This window comes from Paralichthys olivaceus, chromosome 4 (genome assembly GCF_024713975.1).
Source record: "Paralichthys olivaceus isolate ysfri-2021 chromosome 4, ASM2471397v2, whole genome shotgun sequence".
NCBI lineage: Eukaryota > Metazoa > Chordata > Actinopteri > Pleuronectiformes > Paralichthyidae > Paralichthys > Paralichthys olivaceus.
This window is the reverse complement of record NC_091096.1, coordinates 15,611,557-15,628,545: the sequence shown is the minus strand read 5'-3', so window position 1 is coordinate 15,628,545 and position 16,989 is coordinate 15,611,557. Positions and strand designations below refer to the sequence as shown.

Sequence of the window (16,989 nt, the reverse complement as noted above, 5' to 3'; positions counted from 1 at the left end):
CCCCAACCAGCAGGGGCTCCCAGGGATCTAACCTCTGTGGTGCTTTACCTAATTAACTACCCACCAGTCAGTTAAAACCAAGAAGCCCCCATAGCAAGAGACAAAACGTCCCCAACACAACTTCCTAAGATACCAATGACCTTAACAGTCGAGGCAGTTCAAACATTCAGCAAAATAAAAGTGAATAGAATAGAAATAAATAGCATGTTATATATAAGATAATAAATTGATGTATTAAAGTTAGTCAAATAAAAAAATAAATATAGTGCATAGAAAGGAATCTTGTATTCAGCTAGTCTCTAATTCTTGTAAATAAAAGGGAATATCAAGTATAACATGTTTGCTCAGTGCTCAACCCAAACTAGAAATGCATGGATTGTACGATACTGTTCCGAAATACAAGTTCATCCATTAAAACCGGGTGTGGTGAGTATCTGTGCCCGTGTTTATTTTAACACCGCACCGTGAATATCTCTGAGCCTGTTTGTTTGCATGTTCCTTCATTATTCTGAGAGCAATTTATCCCCAGCCCATCCAGCCTTGTGGCAGCCGCCCGCTCTCCCACCCTATGGGCCTGTCTCGCTAAGCCTGCTGGGATTGAGCCTCACCACAGGGGATGGAGAGCCTAAAGCCCCTCCAGCCATGCCTGCTGCCACAGACAGACCAAGCTCTCTGACGAGGCAACCAGGACCCCAGACACGCTTAGTAAATAGATCTGCCATTTTAAACACACTGAAACGGAGAAGGCTTCTGACTGACAGACTTGACGAACTACCTCTGCTGAGAGACGTTGCATTAAGACAGACAAACACAGGAACAGCTTTTGCAAAAAATCACACAGTATGTGGATATTTTTTGTATAGCTTAAGTATTTTTACGTGCATGCAGAGCCAGGTATTGAAGTATTGCTGAAAAGCTGCCATTGTATCGTTAAAGCACCGAGAGCTGGCACTAAATGTTTGGTGAAACTACTGACTCAGTCGTTTTCTGATTTAAATCTGCAAGAATGTCTTTTTTTTCCATTCAGGAGCAAGGAACGAGTTGAGACACTGACATTTCATCACTTTTTAATGATATGGTAAACGTGTTAGCAAACAGTTGCTTAAAGCCACATATTTCACATTGTATAATTGTTTTCACACAGTCATTTAGTAAATTGGCTGTATTTAGTGTTTTTTTCTTTTCAACCACTCAAAGTGATACACAGTCACACACATTTACTCAGAGCACTTTTTCTATCACTCACTGCCAGGTGTCATTTAGGGTTCAGTGTCTTGCCCAAGGAAACTTTGGCACGTGGACCCAAGGAGCCGGGAATCTTTTAATCGTCATTCTAATGTTAGACTGATTAGAATTGATTTGTGAAATTGTGAAAATAAAAAGGATTCTGTTTATATCCAAAGTTTTGTTAATGGCCTATGTATTGATGTGTTTATTAATGTACTGAATACTACACTATGAAAATCTACTGGGCTATATTAAAGTATTTTATTTCACATGGAGTTGACTGACGTGGTCAAATGGTATAAAGCACATGATGCAGAACTAGCTCAGGTATCGATGAGAGAGGGTGTGTGAATGTGTCTGAAGTCATCACGGTGATTACGATAACTGGAATGCAGAGGGACTGAAGTGGCCTGACGACTGGGACAGCTCACCCAGCATGCAAACACACACCAGTGACAAAAATACATGGTTGGTGTATTAGGGTGGAGAATGGACGGTGGTGTAAACAAACAGTTTGGAAACAGGGTGGATCTGTGTGTTGCAATAAACTAGATTATAGTTAAGCCAAGCCAACTGACCCACCTCCGCAGCTACAGCTCTACACGTCCCTTGTGTCATGCCAGGACACCATGTTGCCTGTGTGGGCCTCTGATATGTGGGGAAAAGTCTCAACATGACTGACTCACTGTATTTAAATCTCCACAAACCATGAGAAGACAAGTGAATAAAAGAGATATAAGGCTACTACCATTTTGTCAAGTTGAAATAATTACCTCTTCCTCCCAATGCTTTCATTGCTGTTGGTTTTTGTCTGTCAGCAAGTTAAACTACCAAACCTATTTGTGGAATTTAGGGCATGACCCAAGAAAGAAACCATTAAATTTCAGAGCAGATCTCGAGAGAAATCCGGAGAACTGGCATTAGCCTGGGTGGAGGCATGGACTCTACCAGTGCTTTTAGAAAAAGATGTCGAAAACCTTGTTTAAAGATTTGAAATTCATTCATTTTTAATTTAAGGTTCATGGACACATCAATGCTTTGGTGCTTGACAAACACACGGACATCAGAATTGTCCTTTGTCCCTAACTATTGAAATTGATCAGATGAACTGCTTTTTGGTCTACAAATACAATAAATCAGGACTGACTCTTGTTTTGTAAAGAAGAGGCTTAATATCTTCTTATGTTGTTGTGTTTAAGATGACAAACTATGTTCTTCACTCTGTCACATTCTTAGTGAGTCCAGGTTACATCATACAAGTTGTCACCTTTGTTCTATGAGCACAAACTGAGGCCTCCAACAGACACTAAATTAAAGTGACACAAAAATGTGCGACACTGCTCTCAGGTAGTCGTCCTGCCACTGCTTACAAGCACGGCTGATTGATCTTTACATAGTTTCTCAATCAGGGTCACACAGCTCAACCATACTAAGTAAGGAGTGAGAAAGCATACCACCGTTGTACTGGAGGCCGGAGGTGACATAATCTGCTTGCAGGTGGATATTGGAGGTGGGAGTGAATTGCTGCGGTCAGGTTTAGGTTGAGAGGGGCAGCTTTGAATCAAAGGAGGTCGTGCTTGACTCCAGGTCTGATTATTTTATTGGATAATTTGGTATGTGAGTTGTGGGAAAACGGGAAGTGAGTCAACATAGGGTTGAGTGGACACTGACCATTTTGGGCCATTATGCAACAGCAACACACACACAAACACAAGCATCATTTAGAAGGCATGGGTAGGAGACGGGACTTAAGTGCATTAGATTAGAGTAAAACAAACACGATCAGACCCTGCCATCTGCACTGGGATGGCTCGGTTGCCTAGCACTGTGCACTGTTTTGATTGTCTGACGTTGATGCGCTGACGCTGGTGTGTGTTAGTGTGCATGTGTGCTCATGCCTGTGCGTGTATGTGGTCATATGTGCAGATGGCATTGTTGAAATAATGATGGATTTATTTTGACAATACCTCCAAAATAAAGTCAGCCCTGCCTTAGATTTCAGTCAGTGTGTACATGTAATAGTGTGGTTGTGCATACCTTTATGGTAATTTGTGTTTTGTTTCAGTTCAGCTTTGGCAGATATTTAATATAATAATATGATTAATGACAATAACTAAAACAATGCAAGATAAGTTGTTTTTACCATCTCAAATCTTTTTTTCAGTGACAAAGATGTTATCATAAAAAATGAAAGATTGAAGTGTGAGACAAAACTACGTCATCGTGTTTTGAATTGTATATTCATCACAGGAAAGTATCATGCATCATGAACCCTGATGAAGATTTGGTGGCTTTTTATTCACAGCCACTCTCCCTCTCTCGCATATAAATACTCTTCTCATTACCTCTGGTGTTTGGGAGAGAGAGTTATTGAGTCTCAAAATAGAGTCTCAGCAATAATAACAGCAATATCCTGCAAGCCCTTATCATTGTGCTCCGGCACTGAGACTGCTAATAGGGTTAATATGGGGGAGATGAACGAGCGTCTTCAGGGCACAACCTGAAATCAGAATACATAAACATTCCCATCACACACTGGGTTCTGTGTGTTCTTGCATGTGCACACAGGGCATGTGTGTCTGTGTGTGTGAAGAGAACGAGAGAGAGAGAAAGAGAGAGAGAGAGATGCTGGCTTTATAAGTGGACCAACTTGACATTCACCTCAGTGCACACACACCATTCCTATGTGGCAGCTATGGAGAGAGCTTGTGCAGAGACACCTCTGTTATCCACAGCATCAATGAAGAAAAAACATATTAAACAAATTGACAATCAAAACATCTCATTAGTAAAAGCAGCCAAGAAACACAGGAGTCTGTTCTGCACTTTTTTATAAAAGGAAACAAGAAGTTGCTCATTGTGACTTTATGACAGTATTTCTTTTTATTGGTTATTTCTGACATCAGTAAAACAAAAATTAAACTGAATGATTATTGATGTTACCCTGAAAGTACCTCCACCGGGAGGAAAGCAACGTCCGTGTTTTATGAACGCGAGTCCTCAGTTCATATGTGTTAGTGTGTGTGTGTGTGTGTGTGTGTGTGTGTGTGTGTGTGTGTGTATGTGTGTCTGTGTGTGTTGATGTTAGATAATTGGATCAGAGTTCATTAATCAAGGCCGTGTTTGTTCTGTCAAGTAAAGCAAAGCTCAGTCTGTGAACGTACGGCTGAAGGACGAGACTTTTAAGTCAAACCAAATCTATTTGCTTAAAAAGATTGATGCTTCGGAGACAGTGTGACATTTTTCATTGTTTATCATTGTTTGAGTAACCTTTCGCAGTCAGGGATATGGTAACTCAACACATTCACACATAACAGTATGTAGATGGTGTGGTCTTTTATTATTTGAATGAATATTTGTTCATGCTCCATAATTTCATTTAATTTTAGTTTTAATATCTAGGATTCAAAACTATCAAGTACAGTTCTGTTGTGCTGTACCTAATCATATTCATCTGTCACTGTTGTTTAGAGTTACATATTTCATATTAATATGTTCATCTAAGTTCATTTGATGTAATATTTATCCATTCATTCTTTTTACTTATATTGATAATGTTGTTTTTTTTACTTTAACCTTTATACCCATTCAGGAAACCATAGCACTGATAATTGTAATTTTGCTCTACTGTGCACTTGTTTTGTGTGTGGTGACAATAAAGTGACTCTTGAATTTTGAATACAATGATAATCATAGCCTACAATAGATAAGATAACACATAGCTCTAATGAGCTTACACTCGAATGTTCAGAAAAACTGAGCTAAAGAGTCGCTCTACTGATTCTTTTATACCCCGCACATTCCCCAGCTGTCACTCAACGTGCACCACAAATACACAAACATGTGCCCGCATATACACACTCACAGGTTTCACAACCTATACATAGACATATTTAATGGTTTAAATTTAGCTCACTGGGTCTGATTTGATTATTGTCAGTTCGTGACTTTTTTCTTATTGAACACGTTTGACATAATCTTGACCTTTCCTTGACTGAAATATAAATGACTTTTAGTGTCATGTCTCACTCAGAGAGTGAAGCTGAAAAAGAAACAAAGTGTGACTGTATTGCCTCTGGTTCACACTGGTTCGGCCAATAACAGTAAATAACCCTTTTGTTTCAGGAGATGAACTTGGCTCCACTGATAATGCTTGTAAATATAAAAACTAAATCACTCAGTTTAGGTTGAGTAGGAGATTTCAAAAGGTTTTTGCTCGAGTTCTTACTTCACTCATGATGGCAGCGATTTGGAATAGGACGTATGGAGGAAGATGGAAGGATCATCACTGTTTTCATATAAAACTCTAAAAGCAGGAGCTTGTGTCATACACACTCGAGAGATTTCGGGAAAACATCATAATGTAGCAGAGGATCCAGCTGACGAGTTTCGCTTGACTTTTTCATTTGTATTAAGTATTGAAAGTAAAAGTACTTGCTGAGTGTAGCCTACTCCCTCATGCAATGCTCCACTACATCATCATGGCTGGGTCTCATCCTCTTCTGAATCCATGCCAGTACTTTCTTCTTCACCAGTGAAACTGCTGCAGCAGGAGGCGGAGTCTCATGTTGCCTGTCAGCTCTGATTGGATTGGGTGAAAGTGAAAAGTAGTAAAAATGTATGTACTTAAAGTACAGATACATGCAAAATTTACTGAACCACAGTAACTAAGTAAATGTACTTTGTTACATCGCACCACTGTGTATTTGTATATAGAGCAGGGAAGTGAGATCTTCTAACATGCAGTGATTGGAGATACATAAATAAAATCTAATGCCGGGTGTGAACTGACAAACTAAGGGCCTTCTGCTTGTGATTCTCTCAAACGTCAGCTTTGAACACGGCCTTAGTTCATGTCCAGGATGGGCCTCTTGCCTGTTCACCAGGACACAGCAAATTATATTTGATCAAACACAAAGTGGTTAATAGAGCAGAAGTACAAACATTACAACCTGGTCACTTGTAGAAAGCTGTCAGACCACTGTGACTATTATGGCCAGTCACTCCTCCACTGCATGCTTGTGTGAATGGAGGGAGAAGAGAAGAGAGAGGTTTTGCTCTGAGAGAAAGTCAGAGGAGAGAGACCAGACAGGACTCATGTAATTGGAAAACCTTGCGCTTGCTTTGGCCATTTAAACACACACATTTACCCAAAGAAGACTTGAAGGCCCAGACAGTGCGTAAATACAAGTAGACATGTGTTCCTGTAGTTTTCATTAAGGCAATGAGAACAAAGACTTTAACAATTAATGACTATAAAATCATCAAAAACCCAATTGGGCATCACAGGTCACGTAAACAAGGAGAGAAACAAAATTGAGGAACAGACAGGAAAGAAAAACAGGAGGAAATACAGAGAGAGAAAGTGAGTTTGTCTGGAAAGCGCAACCAATGGATGTAAGGGCAGAGGTAGCTTTGCTCATCCCTGTTTCCATGGCGACCCAAATGTGCTGTCGGTGCAGTGACGCCAGTCGGGAGCATTGCGCTGCGGCCGTGCTGACATGAGCCACACGTGCCAATGCCCATCTGACAGCACTGAGCGTACGTCAGCTTCTATTCATAGCACCTGAGTGACGCCCAGAAGGGACACAAGCAGCCTGGAGAGTGCGCCGAGAATTGGATGGGTGCTGGTCCAGGAGAGGACGGCCCTCCCCTCAAGGGGTCTTAATGGGGGTGGGTGGATTCATGGACAGACTGAGGGATTAACTCCTGGCAGTGTTTCTGTCATCTTCTCAGATCTCTGTCCACACTGACACCTGGTCCCTCAGTCATCTCCAAGAATTACACAGGTCTTTAAACATATATGCACAAAGATGTTTCATATGAAAACATATTCATACTAATGGGGTCATGAAAGGTCAAAGTGTTTAAAGCACATTGGCTCAGGGTTCATTTCAGCTTTACTTGGCTGCAACAGACGTGACAGAAATTCAACCCAAAAAATGTTTGGCACCAGTTGGTACTTCAGTGGGTATGGAGGGTATTGTACAATTCTCAGGGAGGTTTTATCCAAACAGCCTTCCCGGAGGATCAGATGGAGCCTGTGGTCCAGTAATATTGCAGTGAGAGGATGTTACCAACCACTTCCTTACTCAGCAAAATCCTTGGGTGAGATGTGGTTGAGCTTTCTCCTTCTGTCTGACCCACAGTCATTGTTCCTATAAGTCACATTTGTTGAAAACCATTAAAGTGATTATGTGTGTGATCTGATTCAGGTCCATCAGATCATCAGATCGCGTCCCTCAAAGGAGGAAGTCTTCCTGGGCTGCGTAGGCTGCGAGGGCCGAACCAAATTGAGACGGCCTGGTCTACAGAGGATTTCTGTGATTGGCGTCAACAGCTTATCCTGCTTTTTTTTTTTGCTGTCGCCTAGCAACAGAACTGAAGTTCGAAACATCAACATGAAAACAAGAAACTTTAGTGTACCATTAGCTGTTTGATCGAGTTGAAGTGTGATACTCAATCATTGGATGTCTTGTCACCCACCCTAAGGGTTTAAAAGCCTGTGATATGTTGGTCCGGAAAGGAGCCACCCATTGGAGCCTTCGTTCCTTTGGGATGGAAAAACACATTTGTCGGCAGCATTTGAAGGATCCTTTGATGGGACATCCTAGTCGCAGCGCTGGGACGCAATCTGTCCTCAAATGCAGCCTCTTGTCTTTTGTTGTCAGATATCACATTTTTATTTGAAGTTAGTCAAATGTTCTGTTTCATTTACTCAGTGTGTGCAGTGCACGTTACATTTAATGTCCTTCCTCATTTCTAAGCAGATGATCTATGTGCAAATTAGAACTCCAGGCAAGATGGCAAAAAAGCATGCATGATATAGTCACTCAGAATTCAGTCGATACATCCTAGATTTTAAGTTTTCCTAAATCATATTGTAAAATGAGATTTAAAACCTCTCTGTGTTATTTGTTATGTTAAATAATATATTCTAACTGCCAGATCCTGAGTCTGTCTCAAATCAATTGGGAAATTCACAAAACAGTTGTTTACAAGTCAATAACTGTGCCACAGAGTCAAGTTGTGATAATCTTTCTGTGCACAGATTGCCAGTTAACCTTCACACTCTGCTGCACCGAATGTGGTACAGTTGGCAAGAGGGCTGGAAACATCAAGTCAGTGACTCCTTTGTAAGCGATTGTTCAAGCTCAATTGGTACTTCTGTACGCCGCTTTGTCCAAGAGATCAGGCAGAAGAATGGCAGAGGCTCTGCGGCAAAGAGAGGCCCATTGTGGCCACTCAGTGTCCAAAGTTGGATTTCATTGTGGTCGTGCGATGGCTGGTGTCAAAGGCCATTGTGGCTTCTGAAATGCCACATCGGAGATACAGATTTGCTGAGTGAAATCGATCTGAGTGGAACAAAGATCATCTTTTTCTTTGTTTGTGCTGCGAGTTGTGTATTGTTTGTTTCTGTGTGCGAATGTATTTGTGGGTCAGTCTGTGGCGGGGGTGCAAATGCGCAGGCCAAACTGTGTTTGTTTGTTGAAATGTAGCTGATGCATGCCTTTCACAGCCCTGGGATCAGCAGTTTGCCCCCTCAGGAGAAAGACTGACAGAGAGACAGGGGGTCAAACCACCCAGACGCCCCTGTTGTGCCCCTATTGTGCCCATATGGCTGCATCAGTGGTGCTATAGCAGAGGCCGATGGTAATGGAAAAGTGCTGCACAAGACACTTTGAGAGAAAGGTTCAGTAAAAGCAGAGAGGTGAAAAGACCACACGCACACACACACACACACACACTCATATGACCATTATTGTTTCATACTGTATGTCAGCAGAAACACTTGATGTAGAATAGAAAGGAGGCACATGCTTTAGCATTCACAGCAGTTTGTTCATCTCAATGCTATCCATGTCATGTCTGCAGCACGATGTTCCATCACTCTTCTGATCTGGTGTGTGTGTGTCTGTCATGCTAGCTGCTGGCCACAGCCTGAGGATGGTTGCCTAGAGGACTTGCATGCATGCTGAGACAGGAGCAAGCCTGGGCAGGTTGCTCCGTTCCCTTCACAGGACAATGGCTGTTTCAGATGCTTGGCTGAGCAGGGGTCTGAGAGAATCTGTGAGAGACAGGGGGGCCTCTCACGGCCTCTCAGTGTCCTGACATTTATGCTTTTGCCAAGTTTGGAATATAGACAATAGAGGTTTTTAAAGAAATGCTGAGGAAGGCTTATGCTGAAATACTGAAATAGCCACAGTTCAAATAAACGAGTTGACACTGAATTAGACTTTTTCTTTTTCTCGTTTTGTACAGTAACATCCTGTCCCTGCCTGTTTCTAAGTGGATTTTTAATTTTAACTCCAAAATCTCAAGGATACGAACCGCTTCTAATCTTCATCACACAGTCAGTCATCATGTCAGTAGGCAATAAGGACTTTTGACATGGATATTTTAATTTCACCCCTGTCCGTTTGTCCATTTGTTCATTTGTTTGTCACCAGCAAACACTGCAAAAACTAAAGACATTTCCACGAAACCTGGTGAAGGGATAGAACATTGGCCAAGACAGAACTCATGCCAAAATTTTGAATTAAAACATTTCGTCTATTTATTATTTTCTTTCTCTAGCATTCAGAAAATCAAAAATCAGACACATTTGGGGAACTGATATGTATGAGAGTGTGAAATTTGGTTTGGCTTGATTAAGTTGTGACTGTTGGGCCTGGTCGGAGATTGTCCAAGCCCGTTAAGATCAGGACTGTGGTTATTCAGAGATGCCAAACAGTTAATTGTTCATGAGGAGATGCTGCGTTTCTGTCTCTGAGTAACACAGACAGGACACACATATACCAGATGATTAATTCATAGTTTATTCTAAGACCTGCTGCACTCTAAAGTATCTGTACTGAACTATGGCTGTGCAGCATCTTTCCTGTGGGTGGTGACATATTTGTATAGTGCTTGAGCATCCACCCAGTATTTTAAAATGAACTGGGTGTTCTCAGGATAAAAACAAAGGTGCCAAATGCCTTCAACTAATTAAACACTGTCCATTGTGCAATGTTACACAACCATGCACAAAGAGGCAGCAGGTTCATCAGGTGGACGAGTGACTGAGCGAGGAAGACCTGTATTCAAGCTATAGAGGCAGTAAACACAAAGCTGTACTGCTCTTCACCAAGACTGAACACCCTCTGGTAAATGTTCACATCGTACTAGACTATATACAAATACATATTGTTATTGCAGTATTTGCACTGCGGATAAGGTTCATAGCAATTATTTTATTAGGCCTATTGATTAATCTCACATCCAGCTCCCCCGTCAACCCTCAAAGGATTAGCGGTACGGATGCATGGATGGATCGATGCATGTAGACCATCAGCTAAAAGCTGTATATTCTTGGGGGATCATGGCCATGTTTTTCTATTAATAACACGTTTGCACAAGTAAAATCTAATTAGTTAAGTTTTCATCATGTCCACATTAGGCTACAGTGAACATGTCATGTCATGTCTGTATTAAAACCTATATTATAAAGTCCCAATTTCAAACAGACACAAAAATATGAGACAAGGATATCATAGCCATTTTATATGATGGATGCTCTTTGCGCACTGGCCGGTCTGGACACTGGTCTCTCTCTCTCTCTCTCTCTCTCTCTCTCTCTCTCTCTCTCTCTATCACTCTGTCCACTTTATGAATGGATGGGTGTGGCACTGGTGACTCGCAGTGAGGCTGTCGTCACCGCGCTCGTTGATAGGCGGCTGTGAGTGCGTGCCGTGGCGGCTGAAGGCTGGGTCTGTCTGGAGCGAAACATAACTCTTCTGCCAGCGCCTGGGAGAGGAGACAACCACAGGGAGGGAGAGGTGAGGAGAACGAGACAGAGACAGAGGGAGATAGACATAGAGAGAAAGGGAGGAGAGAGAGACGGCACACTCCCCAGCGAGGACTTAACTTCAGGAGACAGAATTTGGTGAGATTGGATGGAGAAGAGGGTGCGGTAGAACAAAATGCAACCAGACTTATATTATTTCATGTGTTGTTATCATCATCATCATTGTTGTCATTATGGGGAGTAAAAATAAATAAATGAAACGGATATGATCAGAGATGAGATTACGCACGCGAGCTGATCCATATTGCCTCATCCAGAGGTGCTGTGTTCAAAAACAACAACAGACAAGACAAAAGAAAGTCAAGGCAAGGTTCCCGCTCCCTCCCTCTCCCCTTCCTTTGTTGAAGGTGTGACAGAAACAACAGAGCGACGTGCATGGAAAAAAAAAACTCGCATCAGGACCACATCAGTCCAGACACCAGCCCCGCGCATGCAGACCACATCCCGGCGCAGAATAGCGGCAGTGGGCGCCTGTAAACAAGAGCATGTCTGCAGGTTTGGCAACATGCAGCAGTCTTCGTGTAATTACATTCCTGCTGGCGTCTCTGGGCTCCAGCAGTCAGTCGGGAGCGCGTCTCTCCTCTTCTCTCACTCTATCACTTCTGGACAGATCCTCTCCAAACAGGCTGGTGTCCAGGGCTGAAAGTGTCGAGACGTTGTGAGTTTGTTGTCATCCAGAGGGGAAATCTGCTCTGGAGTGATCGCATGTGTTTGTGCCTTGTTGCAGTTTCATGGGGAGAAGCGAGAGACGAGCGCAGCCCAGAATAAACTGAAGTGGGAGAGAGAGAGGAGCGGTGGCGGAGAAGTGTGAGCTGGGAAAAAGTGGACGTCGAGGTGGAAAGAGAGTCGGACTGATTCCTGAGGTGTATGTGTGGTTAAAGGTAGGAGCCACGATCATTACGCACACTGTTTTAACTTGTGGTTTAAGCTCCAGGGCGCAGAGCACATGTGGATAAACCGGAGAGTGGGTTTCAGAACGGCTCAGTTAGTTTGGCTGGTTCTGTTGTGAAGTTATCGACAATGAACTTGACAGTTTTGTTATTGTAACCTGCTCAGGACGGATTTGCTCAGCTCTTTGGGAACACAGATCAAAATTGGACATCACATTGCATGGTCGCTTGCCTGAAGATTATATTTGCAAAAGTTTGCATGAAGCGTAAAAACGTCAAGTTAAAGTCTAAATTTAATGCGAGTGTGTCACTTTAATAAACCCCAGACCAAATCTGCAGCACTTTGATAAAAGTCATGTGGCTTCTCCCCCAGAGGGGCAGTTATATTTTTGGTACATCACCTTGTATGTGCCTGTTTGGTTCCGGTTTCTTTTTGATTGAGTTTTCAGTACAGCTATTATTAAGAAAGTGAATGCACTTTTAAATGGTCTAACAGGTGTACAGAATGACGCACCAACACAACAACACAACAGAGCACAGGACACATAAGAAAAAAATTGATAAAACAAAAACAAAGCACAAAAACAATCAGACAACGAAAGAGACACAAAAACATTTAATAAGGAATTGATACTAAGATAAGTATTGAGACATTACAGTTAAAAACTTGTATACACACATAGGCAAAATATATTAAAAACACCACACAATGCTACAATACAGAATTATGATAAGACAATGTTGAGAAAATGGCAACATGTTTTTTTTTTCTTAAATTAATATCAATATTCTGTATAGTTGCAGTTTATAGCTCAGCTATTTCCGTGTGGAAATAATTCAAAAGATGCTTCTTCAGATTACTTTCTTTTCTTTTGTCTGCAGTAAACTGCCTAAGTCAGGTTGTCTTTGGTGTTGCATTCATCGAAAACTTCAGTCTTTGGTCTGTGCAAGCATTCTTTGCAGAACCAGGTAGCTCCACCACCTGCTGCATGGATAAGTGAGTCCTGCTTGAAGTCCTGCTTGAACGCAGCCAAACAGTGTATATGTGCTTAAGCTCACAAAGCCTGGACAGAGCGTTGGTATCTGTGACTACAGTCAAAACACCATGTAGTTATCAGCCACACCAGCAACGCCCTCAAGAGGCAGATATTTCCAGACTTTTTTTGTTCCTTTTTCTTTATTTTTCCAGCTCTGAGAGAGTGTGTGTGTGTGTGTGTGTGTGTGTGTGTGTGTGTGTGTGTGTGTGTGTGTGTGTGTGTGTGTGTGTGTTTGTGTGTGTGTGTGTGTGAAGGGGGGTAGTGGTAGAATCATTGCTTTTTAGGGTGAAGGCCCAACGTTTCTGTCTGCCCCTGCTAGGAGGAGGGTACCTAACTGGGAGTGTGTGCGTGTGTGTGTGGGGGGGGGGGGGGTAACTGGGGCTTTCCAGTATGGTTGCACACCAAACATTCCTGGCTGCTGGATGGCTGACTAGTGGGCCAAGTCCACACAGCTGGGAGTCATATAAGAAGCTGTGTCTTTGTGTGAGTTGAGCAATATCACACACAAAGACACACACACACATACACACACACGATGACATACAGAGACATACACAAACACACAAACACACACACACACATGATGACATACAGAAACACACACAAAGCAGTCTGCCCCAAGGCCACACCTCCCCTCAAACTGGATGCAGATTGACCAGGGGCTGTGTGACTGTATTGTTTGCTTGTGTACATAATGCACAGTATAAGTATGTATGCAAGGACGGAGAGTTGTAATTATTAAAGCGATCCTTTCAAGGAACACTCAAATACACACATCCTTGGATGCCAACACAGGAATTCATGCACAAAAAGAGGAAAAAGAAAACTAACAGAGACTCACAGTCATTGTACAACAGTGTCTTCTTCCCTTACCAGCACCACATGATGTTTGTCCTCTTAAGTTTTGGAGAGAGTGAGAGAGAGAGAAGGAGAGAAGCAAGGGATTGTGCTGGTAATGGCAAGCGGACAGTTTGTTTCTCTCTTGCTGGCTGCTTCTTTGGTTGTTTTTTTACACAGGGCATCAGAAGCAAAGAATGTGCATTCAAGAGCAGAACGCAGAGCGAGGCAGCGGCGAGGGGAAAGTTTAGGAAGACAGGCCTTGTGTGAAGAGAAGGAGGGGAGTAAGGGAGAGGAGAGAAGTTTGAAAGTGAACAAGACAGAAACTCAGTGGAGAGCAGAAAGGAGGGAGGGAAAAGGAGTCCAGATCCTGAGGAAGAGGGACACAAAGGGGTTTTTTTGGCTAAAAGGGAAATTAGAGCAGAGCAGACCAAGGGAATGAGAGAGAGAGAAAAAGGAGAGAACGAGAGATTGGGAAAGAGAGCAAGAGAGAGGGGGTCAGTCGCTGGATTGCGTATGACCGCAAACTTTACAAATCAGAGAAAAACAAGTTAGTTAAACCCTCTTTTAGCTCGAATCTTTGTCGAGTTCCTCTTTTTAGTTTCAGCTGAACTAACGGTAAAGACATTTAAATAGAAACAGTGAACATTCCAGATAGTCTGTTCAGGGGTGAAGAGAAAGCTCAATTCTTTTAGAACTGATTGCACATGTGAAGTCTTTTAAACATCTGGCCTAACTCCCTCTAATGTGATAACCCCCTGCACTGTCACTGGCACTCTCTGTTATGACTGTATAGCTGCTGTAAGACACACACTGAAGTCCAGGTAGTTCGCAGTAGTCACAGACTTTTTCAGGAAATGTCTAACTCTGGAAAATGATCAGACCCACATTTCCAGACAGTTTCCGGAGTTCATGTCTAAAAACGGCTCAAGTGTGTGTGTGATTAGCGTCATAGGCCTCAGCAGCCATTAAAAAACAAAGGGCATCATTAAAAGTGTACACTCAATATTAATAATTATAATAAACATGTAAAACCAAACACAACTAACCAGCATTCTTTTACATACTCATAATACCCTGCAGTCTGTGTCACATTGTGTGCAGGAAGTACAACACACCATTTGAGGGTTAAGACTTGGTTTTAGGGTCAGGGTTGGAACTAAGTTAGGGTAAGGGGCTAGGTAATGCATAATGCCAATGAGTGTCCTCACTAAGATAGAAGTACAAGAATGTGTGTGTGTGTGTGTGTGTGTGTGTGTGTGTGTGTGGTGGGCGAGGCTTTGATAAGAAGGTGATGTGTTGCCAGTGAGGACAGGACGGGGCAGGGTGGGGCCAAGAGGCTGAGAGGAGATAAAGGAGCCAGTTAATTTCAGGAAGGGAGTCCTTGTCAAGCTGCTGCCGCTCAGACAGCTCAGACACGGTGGTCGTGTCCAGAGTTCCAGGGCGGCTGTCACTGATATGAAGGTCTATTACACAACCACAATGTTAGATAAAATGACGGGATGGAGTTCTGGGTCAAAGTCAGAAAGTCAAAGTCCACCTCAAAAATTCTAATATACTGGTTGTATTTTGCCTTGAATTTATTTTCTTCTGTGTAAGTCCCTCGCACAGATGGGTTTTTTGGTTGTAGCCCCTCTCTATTTATGTTCATGTTTTAGTCAATATGTGTATGTGTACGCTTCCTTGTATTTCCATACTGCAACAGATATATCTGTGCATCTGCATGATTTAGCATTTTTATATGCGTGCCTGCAATTTGATCCCTGGGTGTCTCTTTCTTTAGCATCTGCTCCTCTCGTTTGTGGAGGAAAGCCGATCCCTCACGGCTGAATTGGCTCCAAAGTCATATGACTGAGGAAATGCCCACTACTCTAGGTATTCGAGTGAATGCGCCGCATCACAGATTGCATTTCACGCCATAGGGGTTCATGTGGAGGTTTTATAGTGGAAGTTACTGGTATCTGTGTGTGTATTCTGGGGCACTAACATCGTTGGATGGGTGTGGTTGGCTCCTTGCATCCCCTACAGCAGTCAGGAGGCCGACCCACGCATCAGCCATGCACATCCCATGTCCATATGGGTCCAAGCAGCCCCATATGTCTGGCTTGTGCGCTGTTCACATGCAGTTATAATCTCTAGCGCCTCTCATTGTGCCTGCGAGCCTCGGCTGTCTGTCTCTCCATCTTCCTGTTTGTTCTCACATCTCGCCTGCCTGTCTATCCACCTGGCTTCCTGTAATAGCAATAACTCACATCCCAATGCACACACACAAACAATGACACATCCGCTGCAACTCAGTGACCTTGGCTTTCATTTTGTGAGAATTAAGAAACCCCAATTAGCACCTACATCAACAACAGTGATTGCCTGTGTCAGGGTGAGAAAAGGGGTGAGACAGAGCGAGGGAGGGAGGGTTTGTTCACAGTTTCAGTGAAAAAAAAAAGAAATCTGTGAGGTTCCGCCTTTTGTTTCCTGTCACATAGACATTTGCCCTCATGTTCTTTAGCACAGATCGTAGTCGATGGCTGGTGTTAATGAGACGCTGGTTGATCTGTGACCTTTCGTCGTTCCCAAGAAAGCGTCAAACGTCCCAGAATGCCTCCATCGTTTCCCTCTCAAGCTGCTCCTCTTCCTCACACCCTGACTGCATCACATTCCAAACAAAATCTTCCAAAAGTCATTAGCAGACACAAGCAATGACTCACAAAGGCCTATGTTTTGCTTTTAATAGACACATTGTGTGTCTCTCCTCTAGTTAAAGCTGGAGGCTTATAACTGATCCGTAGTGAGAGAAACACCCAAGAGTGCCATTCTTGCTAATCAGGGTCAGACCAGTTTCATTGTTGGCCCAGCCACTCATGAAACCACAGGATTTTAATCTGTGGTTTAGTTTTGTGCTCATTGAGTTGTACGTGTCCAGAGGTCAAACTGTGTCTCACATTTATTTTTCATACATACACATTATTGTCTGTGTTTCCAACGCCCACATACCATTTGATCGAGGGCTGCATAATTTTTGCAGTTTCAGGAGGCTGATGCAACCTGACTGACACTCTCTCTCTCTCTCTGTCTCTCTCTCTCTCACACACACACACACTGGGACGCACGCACTCACACCAGAGTGGATGAATCAGAAACGATAACTGCGGGT

At 42.8% G+C, this 16,989-nt stretch overlaps 1 protein-coding gene across 1 annotated transcript in view; it reads left to right on the top strand.

The window, feature by feature from the left end:
• Positions 1-11,813: 11,813 nt before the first annotated feature.
• rhobtb4 (Rho related BTB domain containing 4) overlaps positions 11,814-16,989 on the top strand; it is a 39,813-nt gene continuing 34,637 nt past the window's right edge. The window contains exon 1 of the mRNA XM_020093920.2: positions 11,814-11,955. The gene's annotated coding sequence lies outside the window, so the exon portion shown is untranslated. The remainder of the gene's footprint in view (positions 11,956-16,989) is intronic.